This window comes from Notamacropus eugenii, chromosome 3 (assembly GCF_028372415.1).
Source record: "Notamacropus eugenii isolate mMacEug1 chromosome 3, mMacEug1.pri_v2, whole genome shotgun sequence".
Taxonomy (NCBI): domain Eukaryota; kingdom Metazoa; phylum Chordata; class Mammalia; order Diprotodontia; family Macropodidae; genus Notamacropus; species Notamacropus eugenii.
The window spans coordinates 398,342,643-398,355,158 of NC_092874.1; the positions used below are offsets into that span (position 1 = coordinate 398,342,643).

The 12,516-nt window shown below is 39.3% G+C and overlaps 1 protein-coding gene across 3 annotated transcripts in view; it reads right to left on the minus strand.

The window, feature by feature from the left end:
* Nucleotides 1–12,516, minus strand: part of ACSM3 (acyl-CoA synthetase medium chain family member 3) — a 41,087-nt gene that overhangs the window by 25,477 nt on the left and 3,094 nt on the right. The window contains exon 1 of one of the 3 annotated variants that reach the window (XM_072597942.1): nt 9,780–9,876. The exons of the other annotated variants lie outside the window; for them this stretch is intronic. The gene's annotated coding sequence lies outside the window, so the exon portion shown is untranslated. Of the gene's footprint in view, nt 1–9,779; nt 9,877–12,516 lie in introns of those variants that run through there. 3 annotated transcript variants of the gene reach the window in all.

Genomic DNA, 12,516 nt, shown 5'->3' on the forward strand with positions numbered 1-12,516 from the left:
TCATGACCAAACAAGAGATAGAGAATGTTATGAAATGCAAAAATGGATCATTTTGATTATAGTAAATTGAAAAGAGGGAAGAAGAAAACTTAGGAAAGAAGTTTCACAACTAGTATCTGTGATAAAGGCCTCATTTCTAAAATATATAGAGAACTGAGTCAAATTTACAAGAATATAAGTCATTCCCCAATTGATAAATGGTCAAAGGATATGAACAGGTAGTTTTCAGAGGAAGAAATTAAAGCTTTCTATAGTCATATGAAAAAATGCTCTAAATCACTATTGAACAGAAAGATGCAAATCAAAACAACTCTGAGGTACCACATCACACCTATCAGATTGGCTAACATGACAAAAGAGGAAAATGATAAATGTTGGAGAAGATGTGGGAGAGTTGGAACACTAACTCATTGATGGTGGAGTTGTGAGCTGATATCACTCTGGAGAACAATTTGTAACTGTGGGCAAAGGGCTATAAAACTGTGCATACCCTTTGTTCCAGCAATACCATTTCTAGTGCTGTATCCCAAAGAGATCATAAAAATAGGGAAAAGACCTACATGTATGAAAAATATTTATCATAGCTCTCTTTGTGGTAGCCAAGAACTGGAAATTAAGGAGATGTCCATCAATTGGGGAATGGGTGAACAAGTTGTGGTATATGAATGTAATGGAGTACTATTGTGCTATAAGAAATGATGAACAGGCAGACTTCAGAAAAACCTGGAAAGACTTATATGAACTAATGCTGAGTGAAGTGAGCAGAACTGGGAGAATAGTGTTGAGAATAACAACCACAGTGTGGGATGACTGACTTTGGTAGATTTGGCCCTTCCCAGCAATGCAAAGACCTAAAACATTTCCAAAGGATTCATGATGGAAAATGCCATCCACATCCAGAGAAAGAACTGAAGAGTCTGAATACAGAGCAAAGCAGACTATTTTCTTTTGTGTTGTTGTTTTGTTTTGTTTTGTTTTCCTTCTCATGGTTCCTCCCATTCATTTCTAATTCTTCTATACATCATAACTAATGTGAAAATATGTTTAATAGAAATGTATATGTAGAACCTATATCAGATTGCATGCTGTCTTCAGGAGTGGGGCGGGGAGGGAGGGAAAAAAATTTAAAACTTGTGAAAGTGAATGTTGGAAACTAAAAATAAATAAATTAACTCTAAAAAAAGAATGTTAAAAATTGTTTTTACATGTAATTGAAAAAAATACTATTTAAAAAGAAAAAAGAAATTATTTGTCACTTATTTTACCTAAGGTATAAATGTAACCCTAAAAAAAAGGAATTCTGAATGCCTTGAATGAGAAACTAGATTGGTAAGACTAAAAATATAATCACAAGCATTTATGCAGTGTTTTAAGGTCTGCAAAGTGTTTTGTGTATGTTGCTTCATTTGATCCTCACAATTCTGTGACACGTGTTAATTAACAATGTCAGTTCATGCTTGCATGGATATTTATAAAGCGTTTTCATACAATCATGGAAGCTTGGTGTCACAGAAGATACAGCACGGGTCCTGGAGTCAGGAAGACCTAGTTCAAATCTGGCCCCAGATACTAACTGTGTGACCTTCAGCAAGTCACTTAACTCTGTTTGCCTCAGTTTCTCATCTGTAAAATGAGCTGGAGAAGGAAATGGCAAACCACTCCAGTATCTTTGCCAAGAAAATCCCAAAAGGGTCATGAAGAATCAGACATTACTAAAACAACTGAACAACAATAACAAATTTCACACAACCACTCTATATATGACATTGAAGCTGGTATTTGCACAACCCTAAAAATAAACCATACAACTAGCTGTATAACAACAAATGCAGATAATTAACAAGCTGTTTGATTTCTCACTATAATAGATGTTTGGATATCACAGAAACGGTATGGTAGAGTGGAAATAGCTCCAATTCTGGAATAAGAGGACTTGGATTCAAATCCTGCCTCTAAGACCTTACTACCTGTACAAGTACCAAGATGTTGGAACTCCCTGGGTCTCAGTTTCCTCATTTATGAAATGAAAGGGTTGCACCAGACAGTTCCAGCCCTGATCTATAATTGTGTGGGGAAAACAAAGTTTGTGACAAAAGACCAAAGTTCTAATCTTGTTTTCTTTACTGATTTTCTGAGTGGTGTGATGAATCAGAGAGCCATGAGTTCTCCCAAGGTAAAATGAAGGTGATAGTAATAATATTAGCTACCATTTATGTAGCACTTTAAAGTTTGCAAAGGAATTTCCATGTATTAACTAATTTGATCCTAACAACAACAAAGGACTTAGGTGCTATTAATCTCCATTTTACAAATGAAGAAACTGAGGTAAATAAGTGTCTTGCCCAGCATCCCCTCAGCCAGGGAGTATCTGAGGCAGGATCCAAAGTTGGGTCTTCCTGATTCCAGGTCCTTCATTCTTGTAATGCTAATGAGATTAAACATCTTCCCCACCCATTAATGGGCCTGTCCATTAAGGGAAGCTTGATTAGGGGAGGCCCACACTTTTTGTTAATTTTGAATTCACTGGTTCTCCAGGGTTGTGATACCCTGAAAAATGTATAAATACTCTGAGGTGAGGTTTTACTTTGGGGCTTACTCATTGGAAGTATTTGTTGGGCCAGACAAGACTCTGGGCAGCCACTAAGGAGCCCCCCAGCTTTGAAAACCCAGATGTTGGTCCTTCTCTCTCTGGTAACTATGTGTGTATGTAATGGTCAGACAGTTGGATCTGTTGATCTGTGATGTAAGTACTGCTTATGTTCAGGCAGCTGGAAGCCCTGTCTGTTCGTTGATCTTTGCTTTTCTCTTTGTATTTTCTCTGAAGTTCAGGGTGCTGACTTTTGTCCCCTGAACTAAGTGAATGATATGTATGTGCTTGATTAAGGTCATTGCTGACCCCTCAAAAGTTGCCTTTCCTTTTAGAAAAGCAGATCAAAGAACTTATACAGCAGGCCCTCCTGTGTATGTCAGGGTGCTTGCTTTTACAATTCTGTGAAAAAATAGAAATTAATATTACCTCTGGTTTTTATTGTATTGATTTTACAATGTAATTGATTTTATGCTGTATTGATTTTTATAGTGGTTACCATCTGCCTGAACTCATTCCACTCAAAAATATAATCTTTCCCAGGCAGAATTGGTGTAAAGATGTAGTTAAAAGGGAGGGTTGCTAAACTCATATAACTAGCCCTTGGACATGTTTACTAACCAGTTTGACCTGAGACTTTGGTTGGTTGTCAGTAAACACCAAGTAGCTTAAGCTGGAGTTCTTCCAAGCCATTAGGAATGCTTTGATTCCCACCCCCACCTAAGTGGGTGGTTCTTATTTTCTAGCCAAGATTACAAGAGACCATCCAGGCCCATAAAACAATGAATATTTTCTAATCGATAGAGATAATTGATGCTATGATCAGCCTCACTTGAAGGCCAATCCACTTTTCCCTGTAGTAGCCAAACATAAGATCTCAGCCCCTCCCTTCCTGCTTCCCTTCTCTTGGGGAAGCTGACCTTAGGAGAGGGCCAGTATGATCAACTTTGTTGTTATGTGCATCACTGTTAATAAACTGATTATACTTGGAGAAATAAATCTCAGGTTCCCCTTATCTCTTTTTACTTGTCACAATTCCATGCCACCTGACTGCCTTGAGATAACAACACAGTATAACCAGTTATTGTTCAGTCATTACAATCATGTCTGAGTCTTTGTGATTCCATTTGGAGTTTTCTTGGCAAAATCACTGGCATAGTTTGACATTTCCTTCTCCAGCTCATTTTAAAGATGAGGAAACTGAGGCAAACAGTGACGTGACTCACCCAGGGTCACAGAGCTAGTAAGTATCTGATTCAGGATTTAAACTCAGGTCCTCCTGACTTCAGGGCTGGCACTCTATCTACTATACCACTAACTGGAGGCTCAAGATAATGCTGCCATCAGTTCTCTTCTTTGGGACAGTCTTTGACATGAGAAAACGTCATGTTGACACTTTAGCAATTCCCTTGACAATGCCTACAACAGACTTACTTTTCACTGAATTTTATCTGTAGTTATATAGTGTAATAAGCAGCAGCTCACAGGGACAGTGTCGAAATAGGAGTTAACATTGTCAAATGATCACATACTTGGAAAGACATTCCCACATGATTATGGGATTCTGAACTGAAGGAGACCTTAGCCATCATCTCCATGAAAGAAAAACCTGGAGACAAGAGAGGGTAGCAAAAGCCTAGGAGAAGCCAAATAGTCCAACTTGGCTGGAACTTGGAGCAGGTAGAAAGGAGCAGTCAAAACTCATGGGGAAAGCTATCTATCCTCATTGCCTTCATTTCCTCTCATTCATTTCTTCAACTTTTGCAGTCTAGCTTCTCAACTCATCACTCAAATGAAAATGTTCAAAATTACTCTTGACTACTTGGTCAGTGGTCAATTCTGATAGCCTTTTTCAGTCTTCAACCTTCTTAATCACTCTGCAGCATCTGGCATGGTGGATTATTCTTCTGCTCCCAGACACTCTTCCCCTCTTGGTTTTTGTGACACTGCTCTCCATTAGTTCTCCCACATATACAACTTCTTTCTTCCTTCTCATTCTCTCTGCTAGATTGTCATGAATATTCAGCTCCCTTTCTGTGGGTGACTCTCAGAACTCTGTCCTGTGCTTCATTCTCTTCTATTTCTACACTCTTCTTTTGGTGAACTCATCAGTCTTGATGGATTCAATGATCATCTCTACGCAGATGACTCAGAGATCTCTATATCTAGTCCCAGTTTGTCTCCCAATTGCAAGTTCCATGTCACCAATTGCTTACTGAATATTTTAAACTCAATCTCTCTGAGGCTTCCATTTTCATTTTGTTTTTTGTGGTTGAATCTCCATATCTCCCCCAGGTGGAAAGTGCAGTAGCCACTCTTGGGCCTGATCCCACTACTTATCTGCATGGGTAATTTAACCTGCTCCTTTTTCTATTTGGGCCCTGCTCCTGGAGGCTCACTATACGATGCTGGACTTAGTGTGGACACATAATTGGTTTTGGCCTACTTCAGTTCAAAATTGCTGAGCTCAAGCCATCCATTAGCATCAATCTTTCCTAGTAAGAAGGATTCTAGGAAGGGGCTTCCATGTTCAGCTTCTATAGGCATATCAGATTCAACATATTTAAAACAGACCTAATTATTTTGCCCTCCCCATCAAGCTCACCTCTCTTCTGACCTTCAGTCAGTCAATAAGCATTTATTAAGTGGCTACTATGTGTTAGGCACCCTGCTAAGCACTGGGAATACAAAAAGAAGCAAAAGACAGTCCCTTCCCTCAAAGAAATCATAATCTATTGGGGGAGACAATAAGCAAACAAATGTAAATAGGATAAATAGGAAATAATTAACAGAGAGAAAGTGCTAGAATTAAGATGGATTAGCTAAGGCTTCCTGTAGAAAATGAGGTTTTACTTGGGATTTGAAGGAAGACAGGGAAACCAGAAGGTAGAAATAAAGAGGGAGAGCATTCTAGGCTGAGTAAAGAGACAGCCAGTGAAAATGCCTGGAAATAAGAGGAGTACCTATTCTGTGGAACAGCAAGGAGGCCAGTGTCATTGAACTGGAGTAGATGAAGAGTAAGGTGTAAGAAAACTGAAAGGGAGGTGGAGAGTGTTATGAAGGCCTTTGAAAGCCAAAAGAGGATTTTTGTATTTGGAAGCAACATGGAGCCACTGAAGTTTACTGAGGAAGGCATGCCCTTTAGGAAAATCACTGGCAGCTGAAAGGAGGATGGATTTGAGTGAGGAGAGATTTGAGGCAGGCAGACCCTATTTATGTTTATTTATGTTCAAGGTGTCACCATCTTTCACACCTAGGTTCAAAACTTAAGTGTCCTCTACTCATTCTTCCTCACCCCATAAGCAGCTGCCGGATCTTGTCACTTCCACATGTACATGTCCTGCATATGTCCCCTTCTCTCTGCTCGCTTAGCTACCACCCTAATTCAAACTCTCAGCACTTCTTGACTGGACTATTAGCTACTCTGCTTCCTAATTGCTCTCCCTGACCCAGCTCTCTCACCATTCCAAAGTGATTCTTCTGCATATGTTCCCAAAGTGAATGATACTGCCCCTTGGGAGGGTGTTGGAATGACTCAGGGGGGTGCGTGCAATGGGGGGCATTGAATAAAATAATAGGTGGAAGCATAAGATAAGAAAACTTTGAAAAACCATTCATACCTGTTTCTTCTCTTGTGTACCAGAATTAAAGTCATAGTGATTTACATTATTTTCCAAATAAACACACAAAATGTAAGTTATAACAGATCAGTTGTCAAGTCCATAGTCAGGTCTTAAGCAGTTGTTGGCAGGGAAAACTGTAGTGCATTGTTAAGAAGTCCAGGATGTATTGGCAGGAATATGTGTGTGTAATGACTTTTATGCAACATGATAATATTCTGTAACATAATACAATATTGCATCATCAAAATTTCAATGCAGGAAAAACACAAATTTACAATAAATTATCAAATTTAAGATGCATCATTTAAAAATACATATTTTTTGAAATGACACAAATTTCAAAAAAACAACACTAAAGGTTAAAGAAAACATTTCCAAGAGAGCACTGAGTAATATTTTTAAGGGTGGCAATAGGTCAAATAAGTTTGGGAACCTCTCTTCTGAAGCAAAGGTCAGAATATGTCACTAACCTTCACAAAGTATAGTGACTTATTACCTCTAGGATTACTTGTTAACTCCTCTGTTTGCCATTTAATGCCCTTTGTAACGGTGGCCTAAAGCCACCTTTCCAGCCTTATTACACCTTACTCCTCTTCACACAAACATTAGTCCACTCTTTGTAGTCCCATACTCAAGTCCAACTCCTCCCTCTGAATCTTTGTACTGGAGGCAGTCAGATGGCTCAGGGGATAGAGCACTGGGTCTGGAATCAGGAAGATTTGAGACTGAATTTACTAGCTGTATAACCCTGGGCAAATCATTTACCCTCTGTTTGCCTTAATCTACTGGAGAAGGAAATGGCAAATCACTCCAGTATCCCCCTATGGAGTCATGAAAAGTAGGACATAACTGAAACAACTGAACAACCAAAAAAAAATGATAAAAATGGCTACTGGATAAAGTTCAAAACAAACAAAGGTTTCCATGGAGAGATGGAGCTTAAGTTTCATCTTGATGGAAAAGATGAGGCTCTATTAGATGATGGTAAGAAAACAGTACATTGGAGGCAAGTCCAAGCACTTGTTTAGTCCTATTTATTCCACCCCTGCCAACACGTCTTGCATTAATCTCTTCATTTTTATTACCATCATCTTAATGTAGGTCCTGGCTTCTTCTTGCCTGTACTCCTACAATAACCTTTAAACTGGTTACACGGCTTCCAGTTTCTTCTCCCTACAATCCAATTTTATATATCACAAGCCTCTTAGTCTTCTTTATTCAGAGATCTGATCATGCCGTTCCACCAATTAAACCCTTTTATGGCCTTCTCAATAAAGCCCAAATTCCTTAGCTTGGAATTCAAGGTTTCCATAGTTGGGGTACAATCTTCTCTTATTCTACTATCCTTTACCTTTTTCTCTGAAATATAGGCTAGTGGTCTCCAAAGTGGGGGACTGTGGTTTGACACCTAAGGATAACCCAACTGGAGGATAAGAAGGGAGGTCAGATTCAAGGTTATGCTGGAGCCAGCTTGGACTTGCTTGTGAGACAACTGTTAAATGTTCAATGTCAGCATTTTATACCTTGTACTAATTAATTAATTAAGATTAATCCAGGAGGTAAGGAGGGAGAGTATTCCAGGCAAATCCATTCAAGCTAAGACCAATCAGTTGCTTGATTTATTTGTTGATTGTCTAAACTTTAAAAAGTGTTAACAATAAAGATTAAACTTCTTTTTCCCCTAGAGAGCTGGTTGTTAAACATGTACCAGTACACCACTGCTCATCCCACAGTTTCCATGATAGCCAATTGCAGTGATAGGTGCTTGGGTGCCTGTGCTCAGACCCCAATTTCAAGACCATGTTTCTCTCTAACCTCAAAACATTATCCCTGGCAGTTTCTCCCCAGTCCAAGGACACCATGCCTAGTAGTTACTCATGAGCGGGCCCCAGCAAAACACTTATCTCTCTGCATTAATAAATTACACTTGTAGTTCATTAGTTTGAACTGGCTTTGTACCAGCTCATAAAGATATTCAGTATGCACTAGAGTATCTATACCAAGTCCCTACACCTCACTGTATGCATCCTGAACTCCTCATTATGTGTATCTTAGACTTTAGACATATACATCCTCCCTACATCTATCCTGTCAAAGAAGGCACTGATTCGTAGCAGAATGGGCAATCCTTAGCTCTGATGGCTAGTTAACTTATAAATTTAGTGTCATAGCAGGCCTAACACCACACCTCCCTGTGACTACCCCTTGAGCTTTTCCTAGTAAACTCCGGGTAAAATGCCTGAGAAGCAGATACTAAAAGTGCATGTTCCTTTCAGAACTGACTACTCCTTAACCACTCTCTAATCTCACTCTAAATCACCTAGTTAGTGTATTTGGCACATGTTGCACTATAGTTTATCCTATATGAACTTTAACTGTACTCCTCTAAGGTCACAGGTTCCTTAAGAACCTTTGCCCACCAAAAAGTATAAAAATAAACCTTTGGCAACTTGACTTAAAGAAAGCTTGAGTCTGTGAATTTTTTCCAGACTACCCTTTCCTGTACCCTGGTCCCTGAGGAGTCCCTAAACCCCTCAAAACCACACCAGCAGGGCTTGTCTCTAACACAACCATGTTACCCCCTTCACTCATCACAGCCTGACACTTGCCCACTTGAGTCCCTCCTACTGCTGGCCTTCCAAGGCTGGGCAAGCTTCTAGCAACTCTCTGCTCTTTGGGGTGATGATAACTTCAACTTGGACACCTATAGTCAGTTTACTCCCCTCTCAAGCATACTGACATCCTGCCAGCCAGATTACTTCCTGGCTAAAGTAGGTGTCCCTCACCAGGACTGGCTTTTCACTCAGTATGGGCAAGAGAGGATGTGTTTCAATCACTATTGCAGAACTCATTATATTATCTTTCCCCAAAATCTATCCCTCTCACAAACTCCTCCAATTTTCTATAGGCCACCACCATCCTTCTAGTCAACCTGGGTCAAAAACTTGGTTTCAATGAGTATTCCTCAGACTTATCACACATTCAGCAGTTGCCCAATCTTGTTATTGCCACCTCCACAACACTCTTACATTTGTCCTCTCCCTGCTCATATGGTGCACTGCTAATTCAGATTCTCTTCAGCTTTTACCTGATTTATTGCAATAGCCTTTTAATTGATCTTCTCACTCCAAACCTTTTTTTGCATTGTGGACCACTTTAGTGGTCTGGTGAAAACTATGGACCTCCCTCAAGCTAATGTTTCCAAATGCATAAAATACGTAGGCTTACAGAGGAAATCAATTATTCTGAGATAGTAATTAAAATATTTTTTAAAAATCACAGACCCTTAGTTAAGAACACCTAATGATTCTAAGATCAAATATTATTTTTTAGAATTTCATCCTTTTTAAATTTCTATTTTTATGTAAGACAATGCATATAATCATTAGTACAGTGGCACACACACAGGCACACACCTACACATAATTCACAAATTAAACAATCTAGTTAACTAGATCACTATATTCTAGAACTCTGATACTTTTCTCATCTCTTTGCTTATATTTCTTTCACTTAGAATGCTTCTGTTCCTATGTCCCCAAATACAAGACTACTGCAGTACTACCCACCTTTCAGGACACTTCAAATACTGAAAACCTTCCTCAGTCCTCTTAGTTGGAGATGACCTGCCCTTTCTCTAAACTTCAGCATATTTAAATGGCTTGTGCAATTCTTACGTAAGACTTTAAAAAAGGTGTTGTGAAAACAGAACTTAAATTAAATGGCAAAGGAATATTTAAGTCAACAAGCACATCTATTTTACACCTGTTTTGCTCCAGGTACTACACTATAAATTACAGTGATTTGAAGATAAGTTTTATTCCCTACTAAACTAATTTCTACGAAATGGGTGGATGGGAAACTATTTTTAGTCTTTGTATCTCCCTCAGGAATAATAAAGATAGTATCTGCCCTGGAGTTGGGAAGACCTAGGTCCCAAGCTTGGTTCTTAAAACAGGCAGGCTCTATAATCCTAGGTAAGTCACTTAACTTTTCAGTGCTCTCTAAGTAACCTTCTAAAATTTATGCCCTTCCCTAGTGGAGGGCTTTTCCTCAGTGGGAATTCACTATACCAATTAAGTCACAGGTCCAGATCCTCCCTTCCTCTTAATCTCTGGAAATGCCTAGATAGTTTGAATGTAGTAGGAACTTAATAAATGCTTGTTGAATGTTGAGTGTCTTAGGAGTACAAGAGAAGATAATAGAAAATATAGATATTTGGTGGAAGGATGGTTAAGACCGTTTTCCATTCTATTAATGAAAGCACCTCAAGGTATTTTTCAGCCTTCATCGAAATGCTCTGATTCTACATCGCAAAAAATGTAAAAGATCTGTGATTTTGTCCGAGGGAATTCTTTCTATACAGGAATATAAGAAGATCCTTAGGATCCCTTCTAGCTCTAATCTCTGACCCCAATTTTATATGATTTAGTATCAGTCAATCTGATGAGGTTCAGACTCTGGGAGCCTCCTTGAGCTCCCCTTGAATCTTCCCACTTAATATGGCCTTTCTTACTCAAATCTAATCTTTCCATTTGTTCTGGCAGTCTCAGGAAGCCCATGGGCTTTTCATTATCATTTCAGGTCTCTGTTGCACTCCCCACCCCATACTGCCCCTATCAAGATCTCTGGATTGTCCCACCAGCTTCCCACCCAAACCTTCCATTGTCTGATATCTCCTGATAGCCTCCAGGTATTTCCAGCCTTTGACCCTCCTTGGATTCCCTCTTTGGTCTTCTCCTCAAGACCCTTCCTAAACCCCTCCTCTCATCACCCTGGACTACCAGACCACCCCCTCCCAGACCCCTCCTATACTCTTCTGTATTTAAGTTCCATCTTGCCTCCATGAAGGCACTCAGATGCAATCCAGCTCAGACTCTGTCTAGCTGGGATTGTGTCTGGCCCACTTGTGAATACAAGCGTTACAAATGCTTAGGCTCCTTAAGAGGCAATCCAATTTGGCGAATCCTTAATAAACTTTGTTTTCTTTGGCTTTAAGAAGGCTTGAGTCGAATTCATTCGAGCACAACCCGGACCGTTGGTATTTTGGGGTTCACTATCACCCTAAACCTCTTAAAATCCACGAGCATTTATGAAAAGTATACTAAATACTCGGTACTGTGCCAGGTATAAGAAATACTAATACAAAAGACATACCCTTCAAAGGACTTACATTCCATTAAGAAGACATTGCATATTCACAAATAGTAAATAAAAAAAAATACAAAGTGATTTTGGAGGCCAGGAGCAACTAACAAGTGGGAGAGTCAGGAGAAGCATCTTTTTTTTCATGAAAATACATTTTTTAATTTTCAGGAATATTACAAAAGCAAAACAGATCGATCTTCAAAAGTATGAAGTATCACATCGACAGCCTACTTGCAGTTATAATTCTTATTTTAGAGCAACCTTTGCCTTGGCTTATAGACAATACAGCAGCAGGTGATAACATCTACCATTTCAAGTTGTGATTGCTTACATTTCAAATGGGAGTTTAACCTAAAATATATAGACAATTCAACAGTAAATCTGATGTAAAAAAAATTACAAAAATCACAATGCAAGAAAAATACAGATTTTATAGTGCTTTCACTAAGAACATGTGTTTACATGACAAACTAGCATCTATTAATCAGTGTCATCCTTGTCATTAGCAACCAAGGGAATGATGAAGGAAAAGAAAATATTATTTTCTTAGACTTAACCTTAGAGTTGGAAGGGACCTCAGAAGTCAACTAGTCTAATCCATACCTGAATAGGAATTCCCTCTCCAACCTCCCTGATGAGTAAGCATCCTGAGAAATGGTCATCTAAGCTGAAGAAGCCTCTTGAAGGAGATGGCACTTAAGCTGTGTTGAGGGCCAGGGTGGAGTGCGGTTGACAAGATCAGGAAAGACCTTCGGGGAAAACTGTTCTTTGAGACTGAGCTCATTATCATCCGGAATGGCTCTCCATGCCCCCTAGATGTTGCTGTCTCCTTGAGACCAACAAGAGAATTACAGAAAACAAGGGATATGTAAAATAGATGTCCTCTAGGCTCACAGTCTTTAAAGACAATAAGACTGGCCAAATCACTGGGACAAAGACAACAGAATGTTACATAGACTTGCAGCTTCTGTCTATATATACCCTAACCCTCGGATCAATACATGGAATTGGTCTATTTTTTCCCGCCTCCTGTGTCTTTCTTCTTCACCACATCCCCGAGCTGTGTGGGAACGCAGGCCTTCCACTACAAAGCTGAGCTTTGGAGAAGTTCAATGTTCTGAGGCAGAAGTAAGGAAATGTCATTCCAAGACCAGAGGA